This window comes from Microcaecilia unicolor, unplaced genomic scaffold (assembly GCF_901765095.1).
Source record: "Microcaecilia unicolor unplaced genomic scaffold, aMicUni1.1, whole genome shotgun sequence".
Classification (NCBI taxonomy): domain Eukaryota; kingdom Metazoa; phylum Chordata; class Amphibia; order Gymnophiona; family Siphonopidae; genus Microcaecilia; species Microcaecilia unicolor.
In genome coordinates, this window is record NW_021963084.1 from 104,926 (window position 1) to 119,734 (window position 14,809).

Sequence of the window (14,809 nt, forward strand, 5' to 3'; positions counted from 1 at the left end):
GTGGCCCAGAGTATGCCAGATATCCGGAAGAAGTTGCAGCGTCAGGAGGGATTCGCAGGGATGAATACCACCCAGCTAATTGAGATCGCAACCAAGGTTTTCATTAATAGAGATCAGGAGGTGCGCCGAGAGGCTGACCGGAAGATGCAGAAGAAGGCCGACCTTTTAGCGGCAGCCATTACTAATTCCACTCTTAATCGAGGTCGACCTCTAGCTAATGGGAAGCCAAAGTGGGACCCCGGACCACCAGCCAGGCTCCGAGATTCCTTCAATCAATCCCGGCCAAGGGGGGAGAATCCCAGACCAAGATTGGAGAGGGATCAGTGTGCCTATTGTAAGGAAAGAGGGCACTGGAAAGATGAATGCCCCCAGAGGCGCCAGGGACTGAGAAGGGGACCAGGAGATCGAGGAAGCCGAGGCCGAGTTCGAGAGGGAAGATATGAGCCTCCTGAATCTGACATCATCGGGATAGCCGAGATGGCAGAATGGGACGAATAGGACAGACCGGGTTCCTACAAACTGGGCTCCCAGGAACCTATGGTCAAGTTAACTATAGGGAGCCGCTCAATTCCATTCATGATTGATACAGGAGCGGAACATTCTGTTGTGACGGAGCGATTAGCGCCTGTGTCTGGAAAAACTGTCCGAGTGGTGGGTGCCACGGGGGTGCAGAACCGGAGGCCCTTCCTGACAACCCGTAGATGCCAATTGGGCTCACACATAGTCACTCATGAATTCCTGTATATGCCAGACTGTCCAATCCCTTTGTTAGGTCGAGACCTGCTGTCCAAGCTTAGGGCCCAAATTTCCTTTGACTCTGATGGCCAGACTTCAGTCTCCTTTCGGCCCCCAACATCCAGCCCTAAGGGTATACTGAGTTTCTGTTGCCCTCTTGAAGAAGAATGGCGGCTGCATCAGTCGCAGGGCCAAGTTGACCTACCCCTGGCAGACAGCTTTCAGGTCAGTGGGGTATGGGCAGAAGATAATTCCCCAGGGTTGGCCCGAAATATTCCTCCTGTACATGTAGACTTACTTCCAAGTGCCCGGCCAATCCATCTTCGCCAATACCCAATTCCCAGAAAGGCTCTGGAAGGGATTCAAGCACATTTGAATCGTCTGTTATCCCATGGAATTATTCGTCCTTGCCAGTCTCCATGGAATACGCCATTATTGCCAGTTCAGAAGCCAGGGACTGAGGATTACCGGCCAGTCCAAGACTTACGAGTGGTTAACAAATCCACTATTTCATTACACCCTGTAGTGCCTAATCCATATGTCCTGCTAGGATTGATACCTTCTGGAGCTACCCATTTCACGACACTAGACCTAAAAGATGCCTTCTTTTGTATTCGGGTGGCCCCCGCCAGTCAATTGCTTTTTGCCTTTCAATGGGAAAACCCAGTAACAGGAAGGAAGCTTCAGTATACATGGACCCGCCTGCCACAGGGGTTCAAGAATTCCCCCACTATTTTGGGACAGCCCTAGGACAAGACCTTAAGACTTTTAAATCTGAGCCTTCCAGGCGAGTTTTACTCCAGTATGTAGATGACCTCCTGATTGCAGCAGTGACTCAGGAAGAGTGTTTTGAGGCTACCAGAGAATTGCTGGAGCTACTCTTGGATGCAGGCTATAAGGTCTCACGCTCAAAGGCCCAACTTTGTCAGTCAGAAGTGAAGTATCTGGGCTTTTGCATTTCCCAGGGAAGTCGGAGATTGGATGCTAGTAGGAAGCAAGCAGTAGCTGCAATTCCCCAACCCAAGTCCAGAAGGGAAGTTAGGGAATTTCTGGGAGCAGCCGGATTCTGCAGAATTTGGATTCCAAATTTTGCATTGATGGCGAAACCCCTATACCAAGCCACAAAGGGGGGTGAAAAGGAACCATTTGAATGGGGATCTACTGCTCAACAATCCTTCATTGCCATAAAGAAAGCCCTACTCCAAGCCCCTGCGTTAGGCCTTCCTGATGTGGAGAAACCTTTCTCATTGTATGTCCATGAGAGACAGGGGGTTGCTCTGGGTGTGCTGACCCAGATGATGGGATCCTGGCAGAGGCCTGTTGCATACCTGTCTAAACAGCTGGATGGAGTGGCTAAAGGATGGCCAGCCTGCATGAGGGCCATTGCAGCAACAGCCTTACTGGTCCAGGAAGCTGATAAGTTGACCTTGGGGCAAGAACTGGTTGTTAAAGTCCCCCACGCAGTTCTTACCCTCATGGAGTATAAGGGCAATCACTGGTTTACAAATAACCGCATGGTTAAGTATCAAGCCAGTTTGTGTGAGAATCCACGGATACACCTGGAAACAGTGGCTACATTTAATCCCGCCACTCTTTTGCCAGCATCTGAGGGACCACCAGATCATGACTGTATCCAAACTATGGATGAAGTGTATTCCAGTCGACCAGATCTTAAAGATGTTCCATGGAGGGACCCAGATGTAATTTATTTTACAGATGGAAGCAGTTATGTGGAGAACTCCAAGCGACTGGCAGGCTATGCTGTGGTGACAGAAGACAAGGTGATAGAAGCAAGAGCCCTGCCCCAAGGAACTTCAGCTCAGAAAGCAGAACTTGTGGCCCTCATACGAGCTCTGGAGTTAGCAGCAGGACTGGTAACCAACATTTATACTGATTCCAAATATGCCTTCACAACTCTACATGCTCATGGAGCTTTGTATAAGGAAAAAGGACTCATAAATGCTGCAGGCCAACCTGTTAAGTATGGACCTGAAATACTTCAGCTGCTAGAGGCTGTGTGGGCCCCTAAGAAGGTAGCTGTCATTCATTGCAGGGGACACCAAAGAATAGATACTCCAGTGGCCCGAGGGAACCGCCATGCTGATCGGGTGGCCAAGGAAGCTGCTCGAGGACCCCCAGCAAGTACTGTGACCCCCCTGTTCCAAATTCGATTGCAAGAATGGACACCTATGTATACCCAAATGGAAGAGAAATGGGCTCAAGAAGAAGGTGCAGTAAGGAGACCTGATGGCTGGTTACATCTCCCTGATACCAGAGTTCTGGTGCCACGCCACTTAGCTTGGCCTGTAGTGTCTCAAGCTCATGACCTATCACACTTAGGGAAAACAGCACTAGCCCGCCTACTCAATCGAGTAGTGGTGCTGGAAGGATTGGATAGTCTGGTTGCCACTGCCTCTGCCCGATGTACTCTCTGTGCCCAGAATAATGCTCGTCAGGGACCCCGTATTCCACCAGGAGTTCAGTCTAGAGGACTAACACCCTTTGAGTCCCTAGTTATAGACTTCACAGAAATGCCCAGGAGTGGTAGGTTCCGATACCTCTTAGTCATGGTCTGTACCTTTTCTGGGTGGGTGGAAGCATATCCTACAGTCACTGAGAAAGCCACAGAAGTAGCTCGAGCTCTCCTTAGGGATGTCATCCCCAGGTATGGACTGCCTCTTGCCATAGGTTCAGATAATGGTCCCGCCTTTGTTGAAGCTACACTTCAGGCCCTGTCCCGCGCATTGCGCATTACCTGGAAATTGCATTGTGCCTATCGTCCCCAGAGTTCAGGGCAGGTTGAGCGGGCAAACAGAACCTTGAAAAATAGCCTAGCAAAGATTTGTCAGGAAACCCAATTGAAATGGCCACAGGCACTGCCACTAGCCCTTTTCCGTCTCCGATGCACCCCAACTAAAGGAACAGCCCTCTCTCCCTTTGAAATTGTGTATGGGAAGCCCCCAGCCATTTTACAGGGAATTAAGGGAGACATAGGGATTTTAGGGTCTGCCCAGGTGCAGGAGCAAGTAGCCCTCCTGGGTAAGATAATTTCTGAGCTTCAGTCTTATGTGAGAGAAATAAACCCTGTCCCCTTCCAGGCTCAGGTACATTCCTTCCTGCCAGGGGATAGAGTTTGGGTGAAAGACTGGAGGCTCCAGCCTTTGGGGCCCCGATGGAAAGGACCTTTTACTGTTTTGCTTTCTACCCCTACAGCTGTGAAGGTCGCAGGGATAACTCCATGGGTCCATTGGTCTCGAATTAAGTCTGCTGACCAGACTGAGCCCAGCACGGATCAGACGGAGCCTAAACAGTGGAGAGCAGAAAGAGATCCAGCGGAGCCATTGAAGTTGCGCCTGACCCGAACCAAAGAATCTACTAGCTGAAAAGAAGGGTCAACTGCATACTGCAGGAGCGGCTGAACTTCGGCTTCATACTGAGACTCTTTCTTGCCTGATTCTGGCTTTCTTGGAATTTGAAAGCTTGATCCTTGTCAGTTGAGGGTCTATCCCAACTGGTATAAGAACTCAAAGACTGAGAACATTATATGAGAGTAATCTGTGATTAGCACAGACTGTTGAAATATTACTGCTTAATTAGTTTGCTGTATTTGTTTTAGATTAGGAAGAAAGAAAATGTTATTCCTAGTTAGGACCACTATAATCTCCAGAGTCTGAGTTGTGAGACTTGTCTCTGCATAAGCTGATTTTAGTCTCAAAGGGGGGAATGAGGCAGTGAGCAAAAGAAATTGAATAATTCTGAGAAATCATATGAAGGGTTAATTTTGTTTAAAGGTGCTCAGATATTATTTTAAATTCTCAGTTCTGCTAGCAAGTGAAGGAATGTTATCTGGTTTAAGTTATTTACATTTGCTGGGCTGGGTTAGAAAGGTCAGACACAGGAATTTCTTTCAACCTTGTGAGGGATGGATTGCTAAGCAAACACATGTATTCTATTATGAGCCGGTATATAGCAGGCTGTTTGTTTAGGATTAGTTTAAAATGCTTAGAAGAAATACTGTTTAGAGAGAGGCAATAGATTAGTATTTACAAGTTTTTGATATTTAGAATATGTTTACTCTGTGTAGTTAAATGTAGAATGTCTGTTAAATTCTGTATTACTCTTTGTCTGCTGTTTAAGACTGCAGTTGAGGAGATCAACATGTGGTTAGACTTATCTGCAGTTCTGGCTGGTTTAATATATAAGCTGATAGGTGAACGAGGTCAGGGCTAGTTAGCTCTCGTCTCCTTGATTAATTATAAGCTAAGTGTAGGACTGGGTCAGTTTGAGGAATACCAAACCTATGTAACTGATATTTCAAAAGTAATGATTGGTTGAGGCAAGGTGACCAATCTATTCCTTAACCAATTGGGAGTAAAGGGGGCTAGGCTAGGAGGAGGGCTTAGGACCCTATTTAAGTAGGAGCAGAAGCAGTTTACGTCAGAAGGAGCTCAGAAGAAAGGAAGAAAGCTGGAAGACAACAGGAGAGACAGCATAAGAAGAGAAGCAGCTGAGACAAAGACACAGAGAGCTGAGAGAAAGACACAAAGAGCTAAGAGAGGAGAAGAGAGCTAGAACTGATGTCCTGCTTTGTTTGCTGGCAAATAAAGAAGATTTCTCTCTCATTCTGGTGTGTGCTGTCTGACTCCTGAAGTATCACAAATTCCTATCTCAATTCCTGCAACAATTGTGGTATACAGTTGTGGGGAGTGGGTTTTAGGGGAGGTTTGGGAGGCTCAGCACACAAGGTAAGGGAGCAATGTACCTGGGAGCAATTTATGAAGTCCACTGCAGTGCCCCCTAGGTTGCCCGGTTGGTGTCCTGGCATGTCAGGGGGACCAGTGCATTACAAATGCTGGCTCCTCCCACGACCAAAGGGCTTGCATTTGGTAGTTTCTGAGATGGACGTCCTTGGTTTCGATTATCGCCGAAAATCAGAAACGACCAAGTCTAGGGACAACCAAATTTCAGGATTTGGACGTCCCTGAGCATATTATCGAAACTAAAGATGGACATCCATCTTGTTTCGAAAATACGGGTTTCCCCGCCCCTGGATCGGGACGTTTTGCGAGGCCGTCCTCATCAAAACTTGGACATCCCTTTCAAAAATGCCCCTCAAGATGTTCTCATGAAAAAAGTCCTCACTGTTTATTGGCTGCTGCAATGAGTCAGGAAACAGAAAAAAAACCCATAAAGAATAAGAGCTTTCCCCATTTGTTAATACTTCCTGGACTTGCCTACACCAAATAAAAATCTTTATCCTGCAGAAAGTACTTTGTCAGTGCTCTGTGATGTGGGTGAGCACTGGACTAGGTCTTGGAGGCTGTTGAGAGAGAAGCAAAGAGTTTGTTGCTAGTTTTTAAAAATTATTGAGTGCTATGCCTTCTGTGCGTTGTGACCTGTTTGTATCATGCTATTTCTGTTATGTGTTGCCTTTGGATTGAAGCTTTTGGAGTGAATCTAGAGTAAAGTGCTTGTTGCTCTATCCTTTGTCAATTTTATTACTAATGCTAATACAGAAACTTATATACCACAATTACTATCCAGGTTCTATGTGGATCATTAGAACTCTGGCTAGATATTACTAGGATATCACAAACAAAAGTTTAGGAAATTATCCAAACCTTTATTAAACCTTGCTAAGCTAAGTGCTTTTATCACATTCTCTGGCAATGAATTCCAGAGTTTAATTACACATTGAGTGAAGAAATATTTTCTCCGATTTGTTCTAAATTTACTACTTAGTAGCTTCATTGTGTGCCCCCCTAGTCCTTATATTTTTGGAAAGAGTAAACAAGTGATTCACATCTACCATTTTCACTCCATTGAGTATTTTATAGACTTCTCTTATCTCCCCTCAGCTGTCTCCTCTCCAAGCTGAAGAGCCACGGGGAGGCATTTTTGATAAAACGTCTAAGTCCGATTTTTGGATGTTTTCCTAGAAATGTCCAAAAATTGAGTAGCGATCATAGCCATTTTTGAACCTGAAAGAGTCTTTTTGGTTTGAAAATGGCCTTTTTCCTAGATGTTTTGCCCCTCACACCCTCGACCACCACCCCTTCCTCTCCCACATCCCCACTTTCACCCAACTCTTCCACTCCTCCTCCTTCTCACCTCAGTTGATGGTTTAGCCCCCTCTGGAGGCAAGGCAGTGTCTGACCCTGCCCTGTGGACCTCTCACTGGCGTCAGAGTCATCAAGGCAGCCAGCTGCTTCTGCCACCGCTGCAATATTTGGCTACCTGACAGAGCCTGCGGCTTCTCTGCTGTCACTGACCACACCCAGCATTGTACTCTGGGTTGCCCCTGTAGGCCCAGCCTTGCTTTGGGACACACTTGGCCTGAAACCCATTTGCCCAAGGTGGGAATGTTTTGCCAATATGTACACTGTCACACCACCCTGGTTAGTGGCTGGTCTGTTGGCAGCTGTTGCCTGTGCTGTGGGTGCTACTTCCTTTCTGTTGGCCTCCCTGGTGCCAGGTGGGGGGGAGGAGCCCACTAGGTAGGCCGGGAAGAGGTATGGGCCTTGGGATTAGCCTGCAGGTTGTCTCAAGCTTCCCAGGAGTCCTGCTGCATTTCCCGCAACACTTGCAGGCTGTTCTCCTATGCCTCTGAGCTGTAGTCCTGCACTTCCACGCTATGCTTCTGCAGCTGCACAGCCTGGAGGAGCAGCTCGACCTTTTTGCAGCAATAGTCCACCAGCAGCTGGTCCTGTCACAAGGTTCTGCATGCCAGATTGAACACATGCTATCTGTGGTGGGACGCTGCCCTCTGTGACCCCAATGGCTCCTCATCGTGCTCCTCAGCCTCTGCAGCTCCATCTGCAAACTGTGGGGGAAGGGGGGCACTTCCCACTCCCAAGGGTCCACTGACACCGCCTCCTCCATCTGCAATGGCTACTGGTGCTGCAGGTGGCTGGTCCAGGGCAGCAGGATAGGCTGCTGCAGAAGCCTGGGCAGCAGCTGGATGTTGGCCTGTGTGTGAAGAAAATTTGCAATTCAGTTCCATGCATTCCTACATACATGGCTAGCATAACGGTGCAGCTGGCCAATGCTATGCAGGTACAGGGATAGCTGGGGGCTGTGTGTTGTAACCTGGGGTACATGTATGATCTCTATGACCAATGAAATGACATGTTGTTTGTCCCCTGAGAGGCTTGTCTCCATACAGGTCCTGGGCCTGCTGGAGGGTAGAGGGTGACCAGCCACTGGCCGGGAATGTTTATGCTAATGTGCTGCTGGAGGGATGGTGCCACGGTTCCATGTTTTTTGGTACATACATTCTTTGTGGGATCTGGGCCATGAGAGGACAGCCTTTAACGTGGCATTTTGTGCTCTGACTGCCTTCTGTGGTTACTGTGCTGTCCTCCTTGCATACTCCTTGTCAGGTATATGAACTGTGTGATGTGTTGGTTAGGGCCATGGCCCCTGTACACACGGGACATGAGTTTGAGTCCCACAGCTGCTTGTTGTGATAGTTTTTTTCCTGCCACAGCTGCTGCAATGTGCTAGGCAGCTATATGTGACATGTAGGGTGTTTATCTTTGCTCACTGAGGGGCACTGACCCACTGCCTTCCCCCCCCCCCCCCACCCCTTGCCATGTCATCTCATTGGTTTGAGGATGGCAGCAACACATTGCTGGGGCATGGTGGTTTTGGCCACACTATGATGATGGTAGCTGCATACCCAGGCCTTGCTCCTGGACATAGTTGTTATAGTGGTGCAATGTAGTTGGTATTTACGTTGGTCCCTAAGTCACTCCCTCACGCGCTGGATCAGTGCGGGATGCTCCCTCCTAATTCTGTGATACTGGCACTGGAAGGCCTCCAGTCCCTATGTAGGCCGAAGCACCTGTAACACATGTTGATGGGGACAGGATTCAGGCGATGGCCCTTTTTGCCTTGACAGACCAGGTGTTGCAATGACATGTTGTACAATGTGCCTAAAATAGCCAGTGACGGCCAGGGCCAGTCAGAGGGGGCTTGTTAGGGGGATGGGTAAGCTGTACACAGGTACAGTTGCAGCCTGACATGAGGTGGAAATGAGGGTTGATGATGGTTTGCATACTTTCTCTGTGGCATTTGCACTGTTGCTGGAAGGTGGGGCTGGGCAGTGAGGCATGACAGGTGTAACTTTGGGTGCCTGCCTCTACATTTCAGAACTGCTGCCAACGTTCCCATCACTATCTAGGCATGGAGCAGCAGGCAGGGGCTGGGGGGGAGGCTCAGAGATGTGCAGCTCCTCCTTTCATCATGGCATGGTTGGGGGGAGCCCCAAGGGACATGGGGGGATATGTTCTGGGCTGTTCTGCAGATGTGGCCCATGGGAGAGTGGCTGGTCTTTCCCCCTCCCCCAACGCACTGTATCAGACTCTGCCTACATATGGTGCTTGCACATAGCTGATGCTGGGCTCCTGGGGGCACTGATTAAAACTCACCTTTCCAGGGTCCTCCTGATAAGGTGCCATACCCTCATGGCCACATTGTGGGTGGCAGGTGGTGGTGGCATTTAAAGATTTCTCTTCTGTGCCTCAGGCACAGGCAGACAAAGAGCTGTGACTCCTTAGGGGAGAAATTGGGCTCTCTCCTCAGAGACATGTTTACCCAGAATGAGGAATGCCCTTCCACGTGCAGCACTATATATAGACGTGTTACACATGAGGGGAACATCCTTCCGTCAGCCGACAACATTTTTTGCCAGGAGCCCACTTCTGCATTTAAATGTTTTCTGAAGGTAATTTTCCACCGACAGACACAACTATCTGATGACGTCTATGTCACATTGTGGTGTGTCTTAATTGTGGACGTTTTTAGGGCATATTTTCAAACATTGTAAAACAATTTTCTTTGCAATCCATTATGGCTGCTGTTTTGTGGCCGTTTTGAGATAGGCTTTTTTTTTTTTTAACTCAGACATCATATTGAAAATGCCCCTCCATGGATCTCTATGGGGAAGGATATCTTAAGGTTGAAATTAGACAGTAAAATCAGGGGGTAGCCAGACAGCAGATTTTGGGTGGGCCTAGGCAAGAAGTGGGTGGGCACCAAGTGTTCCCTTCCCCCCCCCCCCCCCCCCCCACCAAAAAATATCTCAGCTGGCGGGACAATGCTTCTCTCCACCTTGGCAGCCTGAAAAATGAGAATGCGCAGGTGCCAGTATTGTGGAGAGCAGTGTTTTTGTTACCATCAGGATGAAGTCTTCAGCTGGCGGAGCTTTGGATCCCCAACAGCTACTGCTAAACGTGTGCTACTGATGGGTGGGCCTGAGCCCTAACTGGATGGGCCTTGGCCCACCCAGGCCCACTTGTGGCTACGCCACTGAGTAAAATGTTGCTACTTAGCAATATGATTATATTATTGATTTAATCCTTGTTGAGAATGAATGTGACTATGGTGAGGTCATAATAACACCACCACTCTTCAGACTATTGGCGTTGTGTGATATTATGGCATGATGTAGAACTGCGTATATGTGATAGAAATAGTAACAAATTGTCAACTGCCCTGCATGTGATGCCATTGTTCAATCAAATGAAGGCATGTAACCTGTACAGAGTAGCAGGTGTGGCTCTGGCCATCTTGCTAGGCAGACTGCAGGTCTTTATCTGCTATCATTTACTGTATTACTGTATTCAAAGAGGTCTCAAATGGAAAAATAATACCATTAATATTTAGACTCCTGTGCAATTTTTCTACTTATTTCTTTAGATTCCTGAAAGACTACTACTACTACTACTTATCATTTCTATAGCGCTACTAGACGTACGCAGCGCTGTACACTTGAACATGAAGAGACAGTCCCTGCTCCACAGAGCTTACAATCTAATTAGGACAGACAAACAGGACAAACAAGAGATAAGGGAATGTTAAAGTGAGGATGATAAAATAAGGGTTCTGAACAAGCGAATAAGGGTTAGGAGTTAAAAGCAGCATCAAAAAGGTGGGCTTTTAGCTTAGATTTGAAGACGGTCAGAGATGGAGCTTGACGTACCGGCTCAGGAAGTCTATTCCAGGCATATGGTGCAGCAAGATAAAAGGAACGGAGTCTGGAGTTAGCGGTGGAGGAGAAGGGTGCAGATAAGAGAGATTTACCCAGTGAACGGAGTTCCCGGGGAAGAATGTAGGGAGAGATGAGAGTGGAGAGGTACTGAGGAGCTGCAGAGTGAATGCACTTATAGGTCAATAAGAGGAGTTTGAATTGTATGCGGAAACGGATAGGAAGCCAGTGAAGTGACTTGAGGAGAGGGCTAATATGAGCATAACAACACTGCTGGAATATTAGTCGTGCAGCAGAATTTTGAACAGATTCAAGAGGAGAGAGATGGCTAAGTGAGAGGGCAATGTGATAATAATGGGTGACTTCAATTATCCAAATATAGACTGGGTAAATGTAACATCGGGACACGCTACAGAGATACAATTCCTTGATGAAATCAAGGACAGCTTTATGGAGCAACTGGTGCAGAATGATAGCTTGTAACTGATGTGAAAATGGAACATGAAGGATTGGATGGGCGTGGCAGGAAGGTATGTGAGGAGCCAGAAGATAAGAGTATGGTATGGTGTATGAAAGGGAAGAGAGTAGAGTAGATGGGAGAGAAGTGATGAGTGAATACAGGGGCATAAGTATGAGGAGGAGCAGGTGGGCGATCAGCAGCCAGTGCAGGAAGAATTTATTCAGATATGCTGCTTGTGCCAGCGCCATGGGTTTCCCTCTGCTGCATCCTGCCAGTGCAGAAAAAGGAAGTGATGTCATCAGCGAGGGCAGAATGCAGCAAAGAGAAGCCTGTGGGGTCAACACAGTCAGCATACATGTTTCACAATTGCCGCCACTGACCTCCAGAGGGCAGCACACATTGTAGGTAAACTGGGGAGTGGAAGGGGGTTCAAAGAGAGGGAAGGTGGCTGGACCGTGGGCAGGGAGGGGAGGAGAAGATCCTGGAACCAGGGGTAGGGGAAAGAGAAGCAAGACAGAGGGCGAGTAGAGAGATGCACAGAAATTGGACCAGGGCCAGAGGCGGGGGATTGAGTCAGCTGCTGCTGAAGTGTCATGGGGGCCTGATTGGCCACCAGACTGGGTTGCCCTGAACCAAGAACAGTTTGACCTGTACCCACCCAGGTCCACCCTAGTTACTCCACTGGCTGGGACTGCATTCTAGACCATTCCCCAAGAAATCAAGCCCTGCCAGAGCTCGAGGCTAGTGTTAAACATGCTAGAGCCCAAGCCATGAATTTGGAACAGGACGGCAAACCATCCAATAAACTTTATCTCTATGAGCTTTAGTTAGACTTAGGGCCCCCTGTAACATAAGGGCCCTGGGCAACAGCCTTGTTTGCACCCTCCCTTCCCCCCCCCCCCCCCCCCCCCCATGCTGGCCCTGCTAATACTGCTGTCATTTACTAGTCTAATATCAATTAGCAGAGAGTGATTTTGAGTTTAATGCTCTACGATTTGAGAGAGGACTGCAGAAGGCCTCATTACTGTAATCAAGCAGATGAAATTTGATTTACCTTGTTGCAGGTGTTCTTCCACAGGGGGCTGAGGACAAAAGGCTCCTTTCCTCTCTACGCTATGCTCCCAGCCTCCTCTCCCACTCCATCCCTAGTTTCAACTGTCCTCAAAACAAACCAAAGTTTTTTCAGCTAAACTGAGTAGTTGCTAGGAGACAAGGACAGCCAATAAGATTGCTTGTTTCAAGGAGCCTATGAGAACACGAATTAGAATCATTCTCTTAACAGTGGATGTGTGAAAAATGAAAATCAGTGGCAGAACACTATAACTGCTAGTTTCTCAGAGACATTTAGTTGATGATATTGTAGAACTCTAGTACAGGCTTATTTTCGAAAGAGAAGGGCGCCCATCTTTTGACAGAAATCGGGAGATAGGCGTCCTTCTCCCAGGGTCGCCCAAATCGGCATTATTGAAAGCGGATTTTGGGCATCCTCGACTGCTTTCCGTTGCGGGGACGACCAAAGTTCACGGGGGCATGTCGGAAGCACAGCGAAGGCGGGACTGGGGTGTGCCTCGACCCATAATGGAAAAAAGAAAGGTGTCCCTGACGAGCACTTGGGCGACTTTACTTGGTCCTTTTTTTATTCATGACCAAGCCTCAAAAAGGTGCCCAAACTGACCAGATGACCACCGGAGGGAATCGGTAATCACCTCCCCTTACTCCCCCAGTGGTCACTAACCCCCTCCCACCCTCAAAAAAAAACTTTTAAAAATATTTCTTGCCAGCCTCTATGCCAGTCTCAAATGTCATACCCAGCTCCATGACAGCAATATGTAGGTCCCTGGAGCAGTTATAGTGGGTGCAGTGCACTTCAGGCAGGCGGACCCAGGCCCATCTTCCCCCTACCTGTTACACTTGTGGTGGTAAATGTGAGCCTTTCAAAACCCACCACAAACCCACTGTACCCACATGTAGGTGCCCCCCTTCACCCCTTAGGGCTATGGTAGTGATGTACAGTTGTGGGGAGTGGGTTTGGGGGGGCTCAGCACACAAGGTAAGGGAGCTATGTACCTGGGAGCAATTTCTGAAGTCCACTGCAGTGCCCCCTAGGGTGCCCGGTTGGTGTCTTGGCATGTGAGGGGGACCAGTGCACTATGACTGCTGGCTCCTCCTATGACCAAATGGCTTGCATTTGGTCGTTTCTGAGATGGGCATCCTCGGTTTCCATTATCACTGAAAATCGGGGACGTCCATCTCTAAGGTTGACCTAAATTTTGCAATTTGGATGTCCCCGACCGTATTATCGAAACAAAAGATGGATGTCCATCTTGTTTCGATAATACGGGTTTCCCTGCCCCTTCACCAGGACATCCTGCGAGGACTTCCTCAGGAAAACTTGGGCGCCCCTTTCAATTATGCCCCTCTTACTCCACTGGTTCAGAAGAAAACTGAAAACTGGAGATTTTGTGGGTGTTTGTTTATTTATGTATTTATTTATTTATTTATTTGTTTGTTTATTGGGATTTATGACCCACCTTTATAAAGAGATTTTCCCAAGGCGGTGTACATCAGGTACAGTTTAAGATAAAACTCACAATTTTGTTAACAGCATAACAATAGTAAAATGACCAAGTATAAACATAAATACAGCAACTGAGGCAAACTTGAAAAGAGCAAATTGAAACCTAATAGGACTACCATGAAACAGAATAAAAAAATATACACATTTAAGAGCATGGAAATTCAAATAACAGAGATATAATACGACGCCAGCATAATACTAATGAAATATCTAATAAGCACACATTAGAACATTCAAATAACCATACTAATGCTTTTGTACAACACAGAGGCATATCTGGACTCTGGCAGTAGGGAGGGGCCAGAGGGAAGGGGCACATTTTAGCCCCCCCCCCCCCCGCTGCCGCCACCACCACCACTGATCCCCCCCCCCGCCATTGCCAGATCCCCCCGCCACCAACTACTCTCTCCACCCCCCTTCCCGCCGCCAACCCTCCCCCGCTGCCGTCACTTTCCTTTGCTGGCGGGGGACCCCAACCCCCTGCCAGCTGAGGTCCTCTCTTCTGTTGCAGGCTGCAAGTTGCAAAGCTTCCTGTTCTTCTGAGTCTGACGTCCTGCACGTACAACGCGCAGGACGTCAGACTCAGAAGAACAGGAAGCTTTGCAACTTGCAGCCTGCAACGAAAGAGATTACCTCGGCTGGCGGGGGTTGGGGTCCCCCGCCAGCAAAGATCGGCGACGGGTTAGCGGTGGGAGGGGGGTGGAGAGAGTCGTCGGTAGGGGGGTCCAGGCCAAAATCTGCGGGGGTCCAGGCCCCACGCAGATACGCCCCTAGTACAACACTGTTTCCCAGTGAGAATCTCTTGTCCAGTGCAAGAAACTTGGCAGGTCTGCCAAAGATAATGTGCTGTAGTAGTGAATGAGCTTTTTAGACCAGTCAAATGCCAATAAAAATGTGTACTATATATATCATGTTTTAAAACAATCTTTCCCAAGTCAGTCCTGGAATACGCCCTTGCCAGTCAGGTTTTCAGGATATCCACAATGAATATACATGAAAGAGATTTGCATATAGGCAGGCTCAAGGGACCTGTTGTGAAGGCACA